The sequence below is a fragment of the Rhipicephalus microplus genome, chromosome X, assembly GCF_043290135.1.
Source record: "Rhipicephalus microplus isolate Deutch F79 chromosome X, USDA_Rmic, whole genome shotgun sequence".
NCBI classification, from domain to species: domain Eukaryota; kingdom Metazoa; phylum Arthropoda; class Arachnida; order Ixodida; family Ixodidae; genus Rhipicephalus; species Rhipicephalus microplus.
The window spans coordinates 433,914,873-433,927,862 of NC_134710.1; the positions used below are offsets into that span (position 1 = coordinate 433,914,873).

Here is a 12,990-nt window from a genome sequence, read left to right on the forward strand (position 1 = left end):
TAAGACGTTGGTCTTGAAAACCACTGGGTTCTTCCCGCGCAGTATCGAACCCTGCCGACTGCGTTTCCTAGTTTCGTTTGTCTCTTCTCGATATAAACGGCTATGTTCAGAGCGAAATTGCAGATGACACCGTCGCAGCAGTCGTGGCCGAGTGGTTAAGGTGATGGTCTTGAAAACCATTGGGTTCTTCTCGCGCAGGATCGAACCGTGCCCACTGCGTTTTCTCGTTTTGTTTTTCCTCTTCTCGACATAGTCGACTATGTTAAAGTTGAAATAGGAGTTGACGCCATCGCCGCAGTCATGGCCGAGTGGTTAATACGAGGGTCTTGAAAATCATTGGGTTCTTTTCACGGAGGTTCGAACCCTGCCGACTGCGAATCATCGTTTCGTTTTTCTCTTCTCGATATAAACGGCTATGTTCAGAGTGAAATAGCAGATGACCCTCGCGCTGCAGTCGTGGCCGAGTGGTTAAGGTGATGGTCTTGAAAACCATTGGGTTCTTCCCGCGCAGGTTGGAACCCTGCCGACTGCGTTTCCTCGTTTTTTTCTCTTCTCGACATAAACGACTATGTTCAGAGTTAAATAGCAGATGATGCCCTCGCCACAGTGGAACGGAGTGGGTAAAGCGATGGTCTTGAAAACCCTTGGGTTCTTCCCGCTCAGGATCGAACCCTGCCGACTGCGTTTCCTCGTTTTTTTCACTTTTTGACATAAATGACTTTGTTCAGAGTGAAATCGCAGGAGACGCCATCGCTGTAGTCGTGATCGAGTGGTTAAGGCGATGGTCATGAAAACCGTTGGGTTCTTGCAGCGCATGTTCGAACCCTGTCGACTGCGTTTCCTAGTTTTTTTCTCTTCTCGACTTAAACGGCTATTATAAAAGTGAAATAGGAGTTAACGCCATCGTCGTTGTCGTGGCCGACTGGTTAAGGCGATGGTCTTGAAAACCATTGGGTTCTTCCCGTGCAGGATGGAACCGTGCCCACTGCGTTTCCTCGTTTTGTTTTTCCTCTTCTGGACATAGTCGACTATGTGAAAAGTGAAATAGGAGTTGACGCCGTCGCCGCATTCATGACTGAGTGATTAATACGTAGTCTTGAAAACCATTATGTTGTTCCCGCAATGGTTCGAACCCTGCCGACTGCGTTTCCTCGTTTGGTATTTCTCTTCTCGACATAGTCGAATATGTTAAGAGTGGAATATGAGTTGACAGCGTCGAAGCAGTCGTGGCCGAGTGGTTAAAGCGATGGTCTTGAAAACCATTGGGTTCTTCGCATGCAGGTTCGAACCCGGCAGACAATGTTTTCTCGTTTCGTTTTCACTTCTCGACTTAAACGACTTTATTCAGAATGAAATCGCAGATGACACCTTCGGCGCAGTCGTGTCCGAGTGGTTAAGGCGAAGGTCTTGAAAACCATTGGGTTCTTCCCGCGCAGGATCGAACCCTGCCGACTGCGTTTCCTCGTTTTTTTTTCTCTTCTCGACATAGTCGACTATGTTAAGATTGAAATAGGAGTTGACGCCGTCTCTGCAGTCATTGCCGAGTGGTTAAGACGATGGTCTTAAGAACCGTTGGGTTCTTCCCGCGATGGTTCAAACCCTGCCGACTGTGTTTCCTCCTTTTGTTTTTCTCTTCTCGACATAGTCCACTATGTTAAGAGTGAAATTGGAGTTGATGCCATCGCCGCAGTCATGGCCGAGTGGTTACGACGATGGTCTTGAAAACCAATGGGATCTTTCCGCGCATGTTCGAAGCCTGTCGACTGCGTTTCCTCGTTTTGTTTTTCCTCTTCTCGACATAGTCGACTATTTTAAAAGTGAAATAGAAGTTGACGCCGTCGCCGCAGTCGTGGCCGCGTGGTTAATACGATGGTCTTGAAAACCATTGGGTTCTTTCCACGGAGGTTCGAACTCTGCCGACTGCGTTTCCTCGTTTTTTTTCTCTTCTGGACATAAAACGGCTACGTTAGGAGTGAAATAGGAGTTGACGCCGCCGCCGTTGTCGTGGCCGAGTGGTTAAGACGATGGTCTTGAAAACCAATGGGATCTTTTCGCGCAATGTTCGAAACCTGTCGACTGCGTTTCCTCTTTTTGTTTTTCTCTTCTCGACATAAACGACTATGTTCCGAGTGAAATACCCAATGAAGCCGCTGCCGCCATCGTGGCGGAGTGGTTAAGGCGATGCTCTTGAAAACAATTGGTTCTTCCCGCTCAGGATCGAACCCTGCCGACTGCGTTTCCTCGTTTCGTTTTTCTCTTCTCGACGTAAACGACTTTGTTCAGAGTGAAATCGCAGGATACGCCGTCGCCGCAGTCGTGACCGAGTGGTTAACGCGATGGTCTTGAAAACCATTGGGTTCTTTCCACGTAGGTTCGAACCCTGCCGACTGCGTTTTCTCGTTTTTTTCTCTTCTCGACATAAAACAGCTACGTTAAGAGTGAAATGGAAGTGGACGCCTTCCCCGTTGTCTTGGCCGAGTGGTTAAGACGTTGGTCTTGAAAACCATTGGGATCTTTCCGCACATGTTTGAACCCTGTCGACGGCGTTTCCTCGTTTTGTTTTTCTCTTCTCGACATGAACGTTTTGTTCAGAGTGAAATCGCAGGAGACGGCGTCGCCGCAGTCATGACCGAGTGGTTAAGGCGACGGTCTTGAAAACCATTGGGTTCTTCCCGCGATGGTTCGAACCCTGCCGACTGCGTTTCCTCGTTTTGTTTATCTCTTCTTGACATATTCGACTATGTTAAGAGTGCAATAGGAGTTGACGCCATCGACGCAGTCGTGGCCGAGTGGTTAACGCGATGGTCTTGAAAACCATTGGGTTCTTCGCACGCAGGTTCGAACCCGGTAGACTGTGTTTCCTCGTTTTGTTTTCACTTCTCGACATAAACAACTTTATTCAGAATGAAATCGCACATGACACCTTCGGCGCAGTCTTTGCCGAGTGGTTAAGGCGATGGTCTTGAAAACCGTTGGGTTCTTCCCGCGATGGTTCAAACCCTGCCGACTGTGTTTCCTCGTTTTGTTTTTCTCTTCTCGACAGAGTCGACTATGTTAAAAGTGAAATAGGAGTTTACGCCGTCGCCGCAGTCGTGGCCGAGTGTTTAAGGCGATGGTCTTGAAAACTTTTGGGTTCTTCCCGCGCAGGTTCGAACCCTGCCGACGGCGTTTCCTCGTTTTTTTCTCTTCTCGACATAAATGACTTTGTTCAGAGTGAAATCGCAGGAGACGCCGTCGCTGTAGTCGTGATCGAGTGGTTAAGGCAGTGGTCTTGAAAACCGTTGGGTTCTTGCCGCGCATGTTCGAACCCATCGACTGCGTTTCCTAGTTTTTTTTCTCTTCTCGACTTAAACGGCTATTATAAAAGTGAAATAGGAGTTAACGCCATCGTCGTTGTCGTGGCCGACTGGTTAAGGCGATGGTCTTGAAAACCATTGGGTTCTTCCCGTGCAGGATGGAACCGTGCCCACTGCGTTTCCTCGTTTTGTTTTTCCTCTTCTAGACATAGTCGACTATGTGAAAAGTGAAATAGGAGTTGACGCCGTCGCCGCAGTCATGACTGAGTGACTAATACGTAGTCTTGAAAACCATTATGTTCTTCCCGCAATGGTTCGAACCCTGCCGACTGCGTTTCCTCGTTTGGTTTTTCTCTTCTCCACGTAGTCGACTATGTTAAGAGTGCAATAGTAGTTGACAGCGTCAAAGCAGTCGTGGCCGAGTGGTTAACGCGATGGTCTTGAAAACCATTGGGTTCTTCGCATGTAGGTTCGAACCCGGCAGACAATGTTTTCTCGTTTCGTTTTCACTTCTCGACATAAACGACTTTATTCAGAATGAAATCGCAGATGACACCTTCGGCGCAGTCGTGTCCGAGTGGTTAAGGCGAAGGTCTTGAAAACCAATTGGTTCTTCCCGCGCAGGATCGAAACCTTGCGACTGCGTTTCCTCGTTTTTTTTCTCTTCTCGACATATTCGACTATGTTAAGATTGAAATGGGAGTTGACGCCGTCTCTGCAGTCATTGCCGAGTGGTTAAGACGGTGGTCTTAAGAACCGTTGGGTTCTTCCCGCGATGGTTCAAACCCTGCCGACTGTGTTTCCTCGTTTTGTTTTTCTCTTCTCGACATAGTCCACTATGTTAAGAGTGAAATTGGAGTTGATGCCATCGCCGCAGTCGTGGCCGAGTGGTTACGACGATGGTCTTGAAAACCAATGGGATCTTTCCGCGCATGTTCGAAGCCTGTCGACTGCGTTTCCTCGTTTTGTTTTTCCTCTTCTCGACATAGTCGACTATGTTAAAAGTGAAATAGGAGTTGACGCCGTCGCCGCAGTCGTGGCCGCGTGGTTAATACGATGTTCTTGAAAACCATTGGGTTCTTTCCACGGAGCTTCGAACCCTGCCGACTGCGTTTCCTCGTTTTTTTTTCTCTTCTGGACATAAAACGGCTACGTTAGGAGTGAAATAGGAGTTGACGCCGCCGCCGTTGTCGTGGCCGAGTGGTTAAGACGATGGTCTTGAAAACCAATGGGATCTTTTCGCGCATGTTCGAAACCTGTCGACTGCGTTTCCTCGTTTTGTTTTTCCTCTTCTAGACGTATTCGACTATGTTAAAAGTGAAATAGGAGTTGATGCCGTCGCCGCAGTAATTACCGAGTGGTTAATAAGATGGTCTTGAAAACCATTGGGTTCTTCCGCGCAGGTTCAAACCCTGCCGACGGCGTTTCCTCGTTTTTTTTCTCTTTTTGACATAAAACGGCTACGTTAAGAGTGAAATAGGAGTTGACACCGCCGCCGTTGTCGTGGCCGAGTGGTTAAGACGTTGGTCTTGAAAACCATTGGGTTCTTCCCGCGCAGTATCGAACCCTGCCGACTGCGTTTCCTAGTTTCGTTTGTCTCTTCTCGATATAAACGGCTATGTTCAGAGCGAAATTGCAGATGACACCGTCGCTGCAGTCGTGGCCGAGTGGTTAAGGTGATGGTCTTGAAAACCATTGGGTTCTTCTCGCGCAGGATCGAACCGTGCCCACTGCGTTTTCTCGTTTTGTTTTTCCTCTTTTCGACATAAACGACTATGTTCAGAGTTAAATAGCAGATGATGCCCTCGCCGCAGTAGAACGGAGTGGGTAAAGCGATGGTCTTGAAAACCCTTGGGTTCTTCCCGCTCAGGATCGAACCCTGCCGACTGCGTTTCCTCGTTTTTTTTCACTTTTTGATATAAATGACTTTGTTCAGAGTGAAATCGCAGGAGACGCCGTCGCTGTAGTCGTGATCGAGTGGTTAAGGCGATGGTCTTGAAAACCGTTGGGTTCTTGCCGCGCATGTTCGAACCCTGTCGACTGCGTTTCCTAGTTTTTTCTCTTCTCGACTTAAACGGCTATTATAAAAGCTAAATAGGAGTTAACGCCATCGCCGTTGTCGTGGCCGACTGGTTAAGGCGATGGTCTTGAAAACCATTGGGTTCTTCTCGTGCAGGATCGAACCGTGCCCACTGCGTTTCCTCGTTTTGTTTTTCCTCTTCTGGACATAGTCGACTATTTGAAAAGTGAAATAGGAGTTGACGCCGTCGCCGCAGTCATGACTGAGTGATTAATACGTAGTCTTGAAAACCATTGAGTTCTTCCCGCAATTGTTTGAACCCTGCCGACTGCGTTTCCTCGTGTGGTTTTTCTCTTCTCGACATAGTCGACTATGTTAAGAGTGCAATAGGAGTTGACAGCGTCGAAGCAGTCGTGGCCGAGTGGTTAACGCGATGGTCTTGAAAACCATTGGGTTTTTCGCATGCAGGTTCGAACCCGGCAGACAATGTTTTCTCGTTTCGTTTTCACTTCTCGACATAAACGACTTTATTCAGAATGAAATTGCAGATGACACCTTCGGCGCAGTTGTGTCCGAGTGGTTAAGGCGAAGGTCTTGAAAACCATTGGGTTCTTCCCGCGCAGGATCGAACCCTGCCGACTGCGTTTCCTCGTTTTTTTTTCTCTTCTCGACATGAACGTTTTGTTCAGAGTGAAATCGCGGGAGACGGCGTCGCCACAGTCATGACCGAGTGGTTAAGGCGATGGTCTTGAAAACCATTGGGTTCTTCCCGCGATGGTTCAAACCCTGCCGACTGCGTTTCTTCGTTTGGTTTTTCTCTTCTCGACATAGTCGACTATGTTAAGAGTGCAATGGGAGTTGACACCGTCGACGCAGTCGGGGCCGAGTGGTTAACGCGATGGTCCTGAAAACCATTGGGTTCTTCGCACGCAGGTTTGAACCCGGCAGACTGTGTTTCCTCGGTTCGTTTTCGCTTCTCGACATAAACGACTTTATTCAGAATGAAATCGCAGATGACACCTTCGGCGCAGTCGTGTCCGAGTGGTTAAGGCGATGGTCTTGAAAACCATTGGGTTCTTCCCGCGCAGGATCGAGCCGTACCGACTGCGTTTCCTCGTTTTGTTTTTCTCTTTCAACATAGTCGACTATGTTAAGAGTGAAATAAGAGTTGACGCCGTCTCTGCAGTCATTGCCGAGTGGTTAAGGCGATGGTCTTGAAAACCGTTGGGTTCTTCCCGCGATGGTTCAAACCCTGCCGACGGCGTTTCCTCGTTTTTTTTCTCTTCTTGACATAAAACGGCTACGTTAAGAGTGAAATAGGAGTTGACACCGCCGCCGTCGTCGTGGCCGAGTGGTTAAGACGTTGGTCTTGAAAACCATTGGGATCGTTCCTCGCATGTTCGAACCCTGTCGACGGCGTTTCCTCGTTTTGTTTTTCTCTTCTAGACATGAACGTTTTGTTCAGAGTGAAATCGCAGGAGACGGCGTCGCCGCAGTCATGACCGAGTGGTTAAGGCGATGGTCTTGAAAACCATTGGGTTCTTCCCGCGATGGTTCAAACCCTGCCGACTGCGTTTCCTCGTTTGGTTTTTCTCCTCTCGACATAGTCGACTATGTTAAGAGTGCAATAGGAGATGACACTGTCGACGCAGTTATGGCCGAGTGGTTAACGCGATGGTCTTGAAAACCATTGGGTTCTTCGCACGCAGGTTCGAACCCGGCAGACTGTGTTCCCTCGTTTCGTTTTCACTTCTCGACATAAACGACTTTATTCAGAATGAAATCGCAGATGACACCTTCGGCGCAGTCGATCCGAGTGGTTAAGGCGATGGTCTTGAAAACCATTGGGTTCTTCCCGCGCAGGATCGAACCTTACCGACTGCGTTTCCTCGTGTTGTTTTTCTCTTCTCGACATAGTCGACTATGTTAAGAGTGAAATAGGAGATGACGCCGTCTCTGCAGTCACTGCCGAGTGGTTAAGGCGATGGTCCGGAAAACCGTTGGGTTCTTCCCGCGATGGTTCAAACCCTGCCGACTGTGTTTCCTCGTTTTGTTTTTCTCTTCTCGGAATAGTCGACTATGTTAAGAGTGAAATTAAAGTTGATGCCATCGCCGCAGTCGTGGCCGAGTGGTTAAGACGATGGTCTTGAAAACCAATGGGATCTTTCCGCGCATCTTCGAAGCCTGTCGACTGCGTTTCCTCGTTTTGTTTTTCCTCTTCTCGACCTAGTCGACTATGTTAAAAGTGGAATAGGAGTTGACGCAGTCGCCGCAGTCGTGGCCGAGTGGTTAAGGCGATGGTCTTGAAAACCATTGGGTTCTTCCCGCGCAGGATCGAACCGTACCGACTGCGTTTCCTCGTTTTGTTTTTCTCTTCTCGACATAGTCGACTATGTTAAGAGTGAAATAGGAGTTGACGCCGTCTCTGCAGTCATTGCCGAGTGGTTAAGGCGATGGTCTTGAAAACCGTTGGGTTCTTCCCGCGATGGTTCAAACCCTGCCGACTGTGTTTCCTCGTTTTGTTTTTCTTTTCTCGACATAGTCGACTATGTTAATTAAGAGTGAATTTGGAGTTGATGCCATCGCCGCAGTCGTGGCCGAGTGGTTAGGACGATGGTCTTGAAAACCAATGGGATCTTTCCGCGCATGTTCGAAGCCTGTCGACTGCGTTTCCTCGTTTTGTTTTTCCTCTTCTCGACATAGTCGACTATGGTAAAAGTGAAATAGGAGTTGATGCCGTCGCCGCAGTCATTACCGAGTGGTTAATACGATGGTCTTGAAAACCATTGGGTTCTTCCCGCGCAGGTTCAAACCCTGCCGATGGCGTTTCCTCGTTTTTTTCTCTTTTTGACATAAAACGGCTACGTTAAGAGTGAAATAGTAGTTGACACCGCCGCCGTTGTCGTGGCCGAGTGGTTAAGACGTTGGTCTTGAAAACCATTGGGTTCTTCCCGCGCAGTATCGAACCCTGCTGACTGCGTTTCCTTGTTTTGTTTTATCTTCTCGATATAAACGGCTATGTTCAGAGCGAAATTGCAGATGACACCGTCGCAGCAGTCGTGGCCGAGTGGTTAAGGTGATGGTCTTGAAAACCATTGGGTTCTTCTCGCGCAGGATCGAACCGTGCCCACTGCGTTTTCTCGTTTTGTTTTTCCGCTTCTCGACATAGTCGACTATGTTAAAAGTGAAATAGGAGTTGACGCCATCGCCGCAGTCATGGCCGAGTGGTTAATACGAGGGTCTTGAAAATCATTGGGTTCTTTTCACGTAGGTTCGAACCCTGCCGACTGCGAATCATCGTTTCGTTTTTCTCTTCTCGATATAAACGGCTATGTTCAGAGTGAAATAGCAGATGACCCTCGCGCTGCAGTCGTGGCCGAGTGGTTAAGGTGATGGTCTTGAAAACCATTGGGTTCTTCCCGCGCAGGTTCGAACCCTGCCGACTGCGTTTCCTCGTTTTTTTCTCTTCTCGACATAAACGACTATGTTCAGAGTTAAATAGCAGATGATGCCCTCGCCGCAGTGGAACGGAGTGGGTAAAGCGATGGTCTTGAAAACCCTTGGGTTCTTCCCGCTCAGGATCGAACCCTGCCGACTGCGTTTCCTCGTTTTTTTTCACTTTTTGACATAAATGACTTTGTTCAGAGTGAAATCGCAGGAGACGCCGTCGCTGTAGTCGTGATCGAGTGGTTAAGGCGATGGTCTTGAAAACCGTTGGGTTCTTGCCGCGCATGTTCGAACCCTGTCGACTGCGTTTCCTAGTTTTTTTCTCTTCTCGACTTAAACGGCTATTATAAAAGTGAAATAGGAGTTAACGCCATCGTCGTTGTCGTGGCCGACTGGTTAAGGCGATGGTCTTGAAAACCATTCCCGTGCAGGATGGAACCGTGCCCACTGCGTTTCCTCGTTTTGTTTTTCCTCTTCTGGACATAGTCGACTATGTGAAAAGTGAAATAGGAGTTGACGCCGTCGCCGCAGTCATGACTGAGTGATTAATACGTAGTCTTGAAAACCATTATGTTCTTCCCGCAATGGTTCGAACCCTGCCGACTGCGTTTTCTCGTTTGGTTTTTCTCTTCTCGACATAGTCGACTATGTTGTGAGTGCAATATGAGTTGACGCCGTCTCTGCAGTCATTGCCGAGTGGTAAAGACGATGGTCTTAAGAACCGTTGGGTTCTTCCCGCGATGGTTCAAACCCTGCCGACTGTGTTTCCTCGTTTTGTTTTTCTCTTCTCGACATAGTCCACTATGTTAAGAGTGAAATTGGAGTTGATGCCATCGCCGCAGTCGTGGCCGAGTGGTTACGACGATGGTCTTGAAAACCAATGGGATCTTTCCGCGCATGTTGGAAGCCTGTCGACTGCGTTTCCTCGTTTTGTTTTTCCTCTTCTCGACATAGTCGACTATGTTAAAAGTGAAATAGGAGTTGACGCCGTCGCCGCAGTCGTGGCCGCGTGGTTAATACGATGGTCTTGAAAACCATTGGGTTCTTTCCACGGGGGTTCGAACTCTGCCGACTGCGTTTCCTCGTTTCGTTTTTCTCTTCTCGACGTAAACGACTTTGTTCAGAGTGAAATCGCAGGATACGCCGTCGCCGCAGTCGTGACCGAGTGGTTAACGCGATGGTCTTGAAAACCATTGGGTTCTTTCCACGTAGGTTCGAACCCTGCCGACTGCGTTTTCTCGTTTTTTTTCTCTTCTCGACATAAAACAGCTACGTTAAGAGTGAAATGGAAGTGGACGCCGTCCCCGTTGTCTTGGCCGAGTGGTTAAGACGTTGGTCTTGAAAACCATTGGGATCTTTCCGCACATGTTTGAACCCTGTCGACGGCGTTTCCTCGTTTTGTTTTTCTCTTCTCGACATGAACGTTTTGTTCAGAGTGAAATCGCAGGAGACGGCGTCGCCGCAGTCATGACCGAGTGGTTAAGGCGACGGTCTTGAAAACCATCGGGTTCTTCCCGCGATGGTTCGAACCCTGCCGACTGCGTTTCCTCGTTTTGTTTATCTCTTCTTGACATATTCGACTATGTTAAGAGTGCAATAGGAGTTGACGCCATCGACGCAGTCGTGGCCGAGTGGTTAACGCGATGGTCTTGAAAACCATTGGGTTCTTCGCACGCAGGTTCGAACCCGGCAGACTGTGTTTCCTCGTTTTGTTTTCACTTCTCGACATAAACGACTTTATTCAGAATGAAATCGCAGATGACACCTTCGGCGCAGTCATTGCCGAGTGGTTAAGACGATGGTCTTAAGAACCGTTGGGTTCTTCCCGCGATGGTTCAAACCCTGCCGACTGTGTTTCCTCGTTTTGTTTTTCTCTTCTCGACATAGTCCACTATGTTAAGAGTGAAATTGCAGTTGATGCCATCGCCGCAGTCGTGGCCGAGTGGTTACGACGATGGTCTTGAAAACCAATGGGATCTTTCCGCGCATGTTCGAAGCCTGTCGACTGCGTTTCCTCGTTTTTTTTTCTCTTCTGGACATAAAACGGCTACGTTAGGAGTGAAATAGGAGTTGACGCCGCCGCCGTTGTCATGGCCGAGTGGTTAAGACGATGGTCTTGAAAACCAATGGGATCTTTTCGCGCATGTTCGAAACCTGTTGACTGCGTTTCCTCGTTTTGTTTTTCTCTTCTCGACATAAACGACTATGTTCCGAGTGAAATACCAGATGAAGCCACTGCCGTCGTCGTGGCGTAGTGGTTAAGGCGATGCTCTTGAAAACAATTGGTTCTTCCCGCTCAGGATCGAACCCTGCCGGCTGCGTTTCCTCGTTTCGTTTTTCTCTTCTCGACGTAAACGACTTTGTTCAGAGTGAAATCGCAGGATACGCCGTCGCCGCAGTCGTGACCGAGTGGTTAACGCGATGGTCTTGAAAACCATTGGGTTCTTTCCACGTAGGTTCGAACCCTGCCGACTGCGTTTTCTCGTTTTTTTTCTCTTCTCGACATAAAACAGCTACGTTAAGAGTGAAATGGAAGTGGACGCCGTCCCCGTTGTCTTGGCCGAGCGGTCAAGACGTTGGTTTTGAAAACCATTGGGATCTTTCCGCACATGTTCGAACCCTGTCGACGGCGTTTCCTCGTTTTGTTTTTCTCTTCTCGACATGAACGTTTTGTTCAGAGTGAAATCGCAGGAGACAGCGTCGCCGCAGTCATGACCGAGTGGTTAAGGCGACGGTCTTGAAAACCATTGGGTTCTTCCCGCGATGGTTCGAACCCTGCCGACTGCGTTTCCTCGTTTTGTTTATCTCTTCTCGACATATTCGACTATGTTAAGAGTGCAATAGGAGTTGACGCCATCGACGCAGTCTTGGCCGAGTGGTTAACGCGATGGTCTTGAAAACCATTGGGTTCTTCGCACGCAGGTTCGAACCCGGCAGACTGTGTTTCCTCGTTTTGTTTTCACTTCTCGACATAAACGACTTTATTCAGAATGAAAACGCAGATGACACCTTCGGCGCAGTCTTTGCCGAGTGGTTAAGGCGATGGTCTTGAAAACCGTTGGGTTCTTCCCGCGATGGTTCAAACCCTGCCGACTGTGTTTCCTCGTTTTGTTTTTCTCTTCTCGACAGAGTCGACTATGTTAAAAGTGAAATAGGTGTTGACGCTGTCGCCGCAGTCGTGGCCGAGTGGTTAAGGCGATGGTCTTGAAAACTTTTGGGTTCTTCCCGCGCAGGTTCGAACCCTGCCGACTGCGTTTCCTCGTTTTTTTCTCTTCTCGACATAAACGGCTATGTTAAGAGGGAAATAGGAGTTGACGCCGTCGCCGCAGTCATGACCGAGTGGTTAATACGATGGTCTTGAAAACCATTGGGTTCTTTCCGCGCAGGTTCGAACCCTGCCGACGGCGTTTTTCTCGTTTTTTTTCTCTTCTCGACATAACACGACTACGTTAAGAGTGAAATAGGAGTTGACGCCGTCGCCGCAGTCATGACCGAGTGGTTAATACGATGGTCTTGAAAACCATTGGGATCTTTCCGCGCATGTTCGAACCCTGTCGACGGCGTTTCCTCGTTTTCTTTTTCTCTTCTCGACATGAACGTTTTGTTCAGAGTGAAATCGCAGGAGACGGCATCGCCGCAGTCATGACCGAGTGGTTAAGGCGATGGTCTTGGAAACCATTGGGTTCTTCCCGCGATGGTTCGAACCCTGCCGACTGCGTTTCCTCGTTTGGTTTTTCTCTTCTCGACATAGTCGACTATGTTAAGAGTGCAATAGGAGTTGACGCCGTCGACGCAGTCGTGGCCGAGTGGTTAACGCCATGGTCTTGAAAAGCATTGGGTTCTTCGCACGCAGGTTCGAACCCCGCAGACTGTGTTTCCCCGTTTCGTTTTCACTTCTCGACATAAACGACTTTATTTAGAATGAAATGTCGAGTAGTTAAGGCGATGGTCTTGAAAACCGTGGGGTTCCCCCCGCGCAGGTTCGAATCCTGTCGACTGCGTTACCTTTGCTTTTTCTCTTCTCGACATAAACGGCTATGTTAAGAGTGAAATAGGAGCTGACGTCGTCGCCGTTGTCGAGGCCGAGTGGTTATGGCGATGGTCTTGAAAACCATTGGGTACTTCCCGCGCAGGTTCGAACCCTTTCGACTGCGTTTCCTCGTTTTTTTTCTATTCTCGACATAAAATGGCTACGTTAAGAGTGGAATGGGCGTTCATGCCATCGTC

At 48.7% G+C, this 12,990-nt stretch overlaps 9 non-coding genes across 9 annotated transcripts; all 9 read left to right on the plus strand.

Annotated features, from left to right (window-relative positions):
• Positions 1-450: 450 nt before the first annotated feature.
• TRNAS-UGA (transfer RNA serine (anticodon UGA)) lies at positions 451-532 on the plus strand. The gene has a single exon. It is a non-coding gene; the product is annotated as a tRNA-Ser (tRNA).
• An 843-nt stretch (positions 533-1,375) lies between these two features.
• On the plus strand, positions 1,376-1,457 carry TRNAS-UGA (transfer RNA serine (anticodon UGA)). The gene has a single exon. It is a non-coding gene; the product is annotated as a tRNA-Ser (tRNA).
• Positions 1,458-3,083: 1,626 nt separating this feature from the next.
• TRNAS-UGA (transfer RNA serine (anticodon UGA)) lies at positions 3,084-3,168 on the plus strand. The gene has a single exon. It is a non-coding gene; the product is annotated as a tRNA-Ser (tRNA).
• Positions 3,169-5,878: 2,710 nt separating this feature from the next.
• Positions 5,879-5,960, plus strand: TRNAS-UGA (transfer RNA serine (anticodon UGA)). The gene has a single exon. It is a non-coding gene; the product is annotated as a tRNA-Ser (tRNA).
• An 848-nt stretch (positions 5,961-6,808) lies between these two features.
• Positions 6,809-6,890, plus strand: TRNAS-UGA (transfer RNA serine (anticodon UGA)). The gene has a single exon. It is a non-coding gene; the product is annotated as a tRNA-Ser (tRNA).
• A 697-nt stretch (positions 6,891-7,587) lies between these two features.
• On the plus strand, positions 7,588-7,669 carry TRNAS-UGA (transfer RNA serine (anticodon UGA)). Its single transcript has one exon. It is a non-coding gene; the product is annotated as a tRNA-Ser (tRNA).
• Positions 7,670-8,682: 1,013 nt separating this feature from the next.
• TRNAS-UGA (transfer RNA serine (anticodon UGA)) lies at positions 8,683-8,764 on the plus strand. The gene has a single exon. It is a non-coding gene; the product is annotated as a tRNA-Ser (tRNA).
• Positions 8,765-11,935: 3,171 nt separating this feature from the next.
• Positions 11,936-12,017, plus strand: TRNAS-UGA (transfer RNA serine (anticodon UGA)). Its single transcript has one exon. It is a non-coding gene; the product is annotated as a tRNA-Ser (tRNA).
• Positions 12,018-12,399: 382 nt separating this feature from the next.
• TRNAP-UGG (transfer RNA proline (anticodon UGG)) lies at positions 12,400-12,481 on the plus strand. Its single transcript has one exon. It is a non-coding gene; the product is annotated as a tRNA-Pro (tRNA).
• The last annotated feature ends 509 nt before the right edge of the window (positions 12,482-12,990 follow it).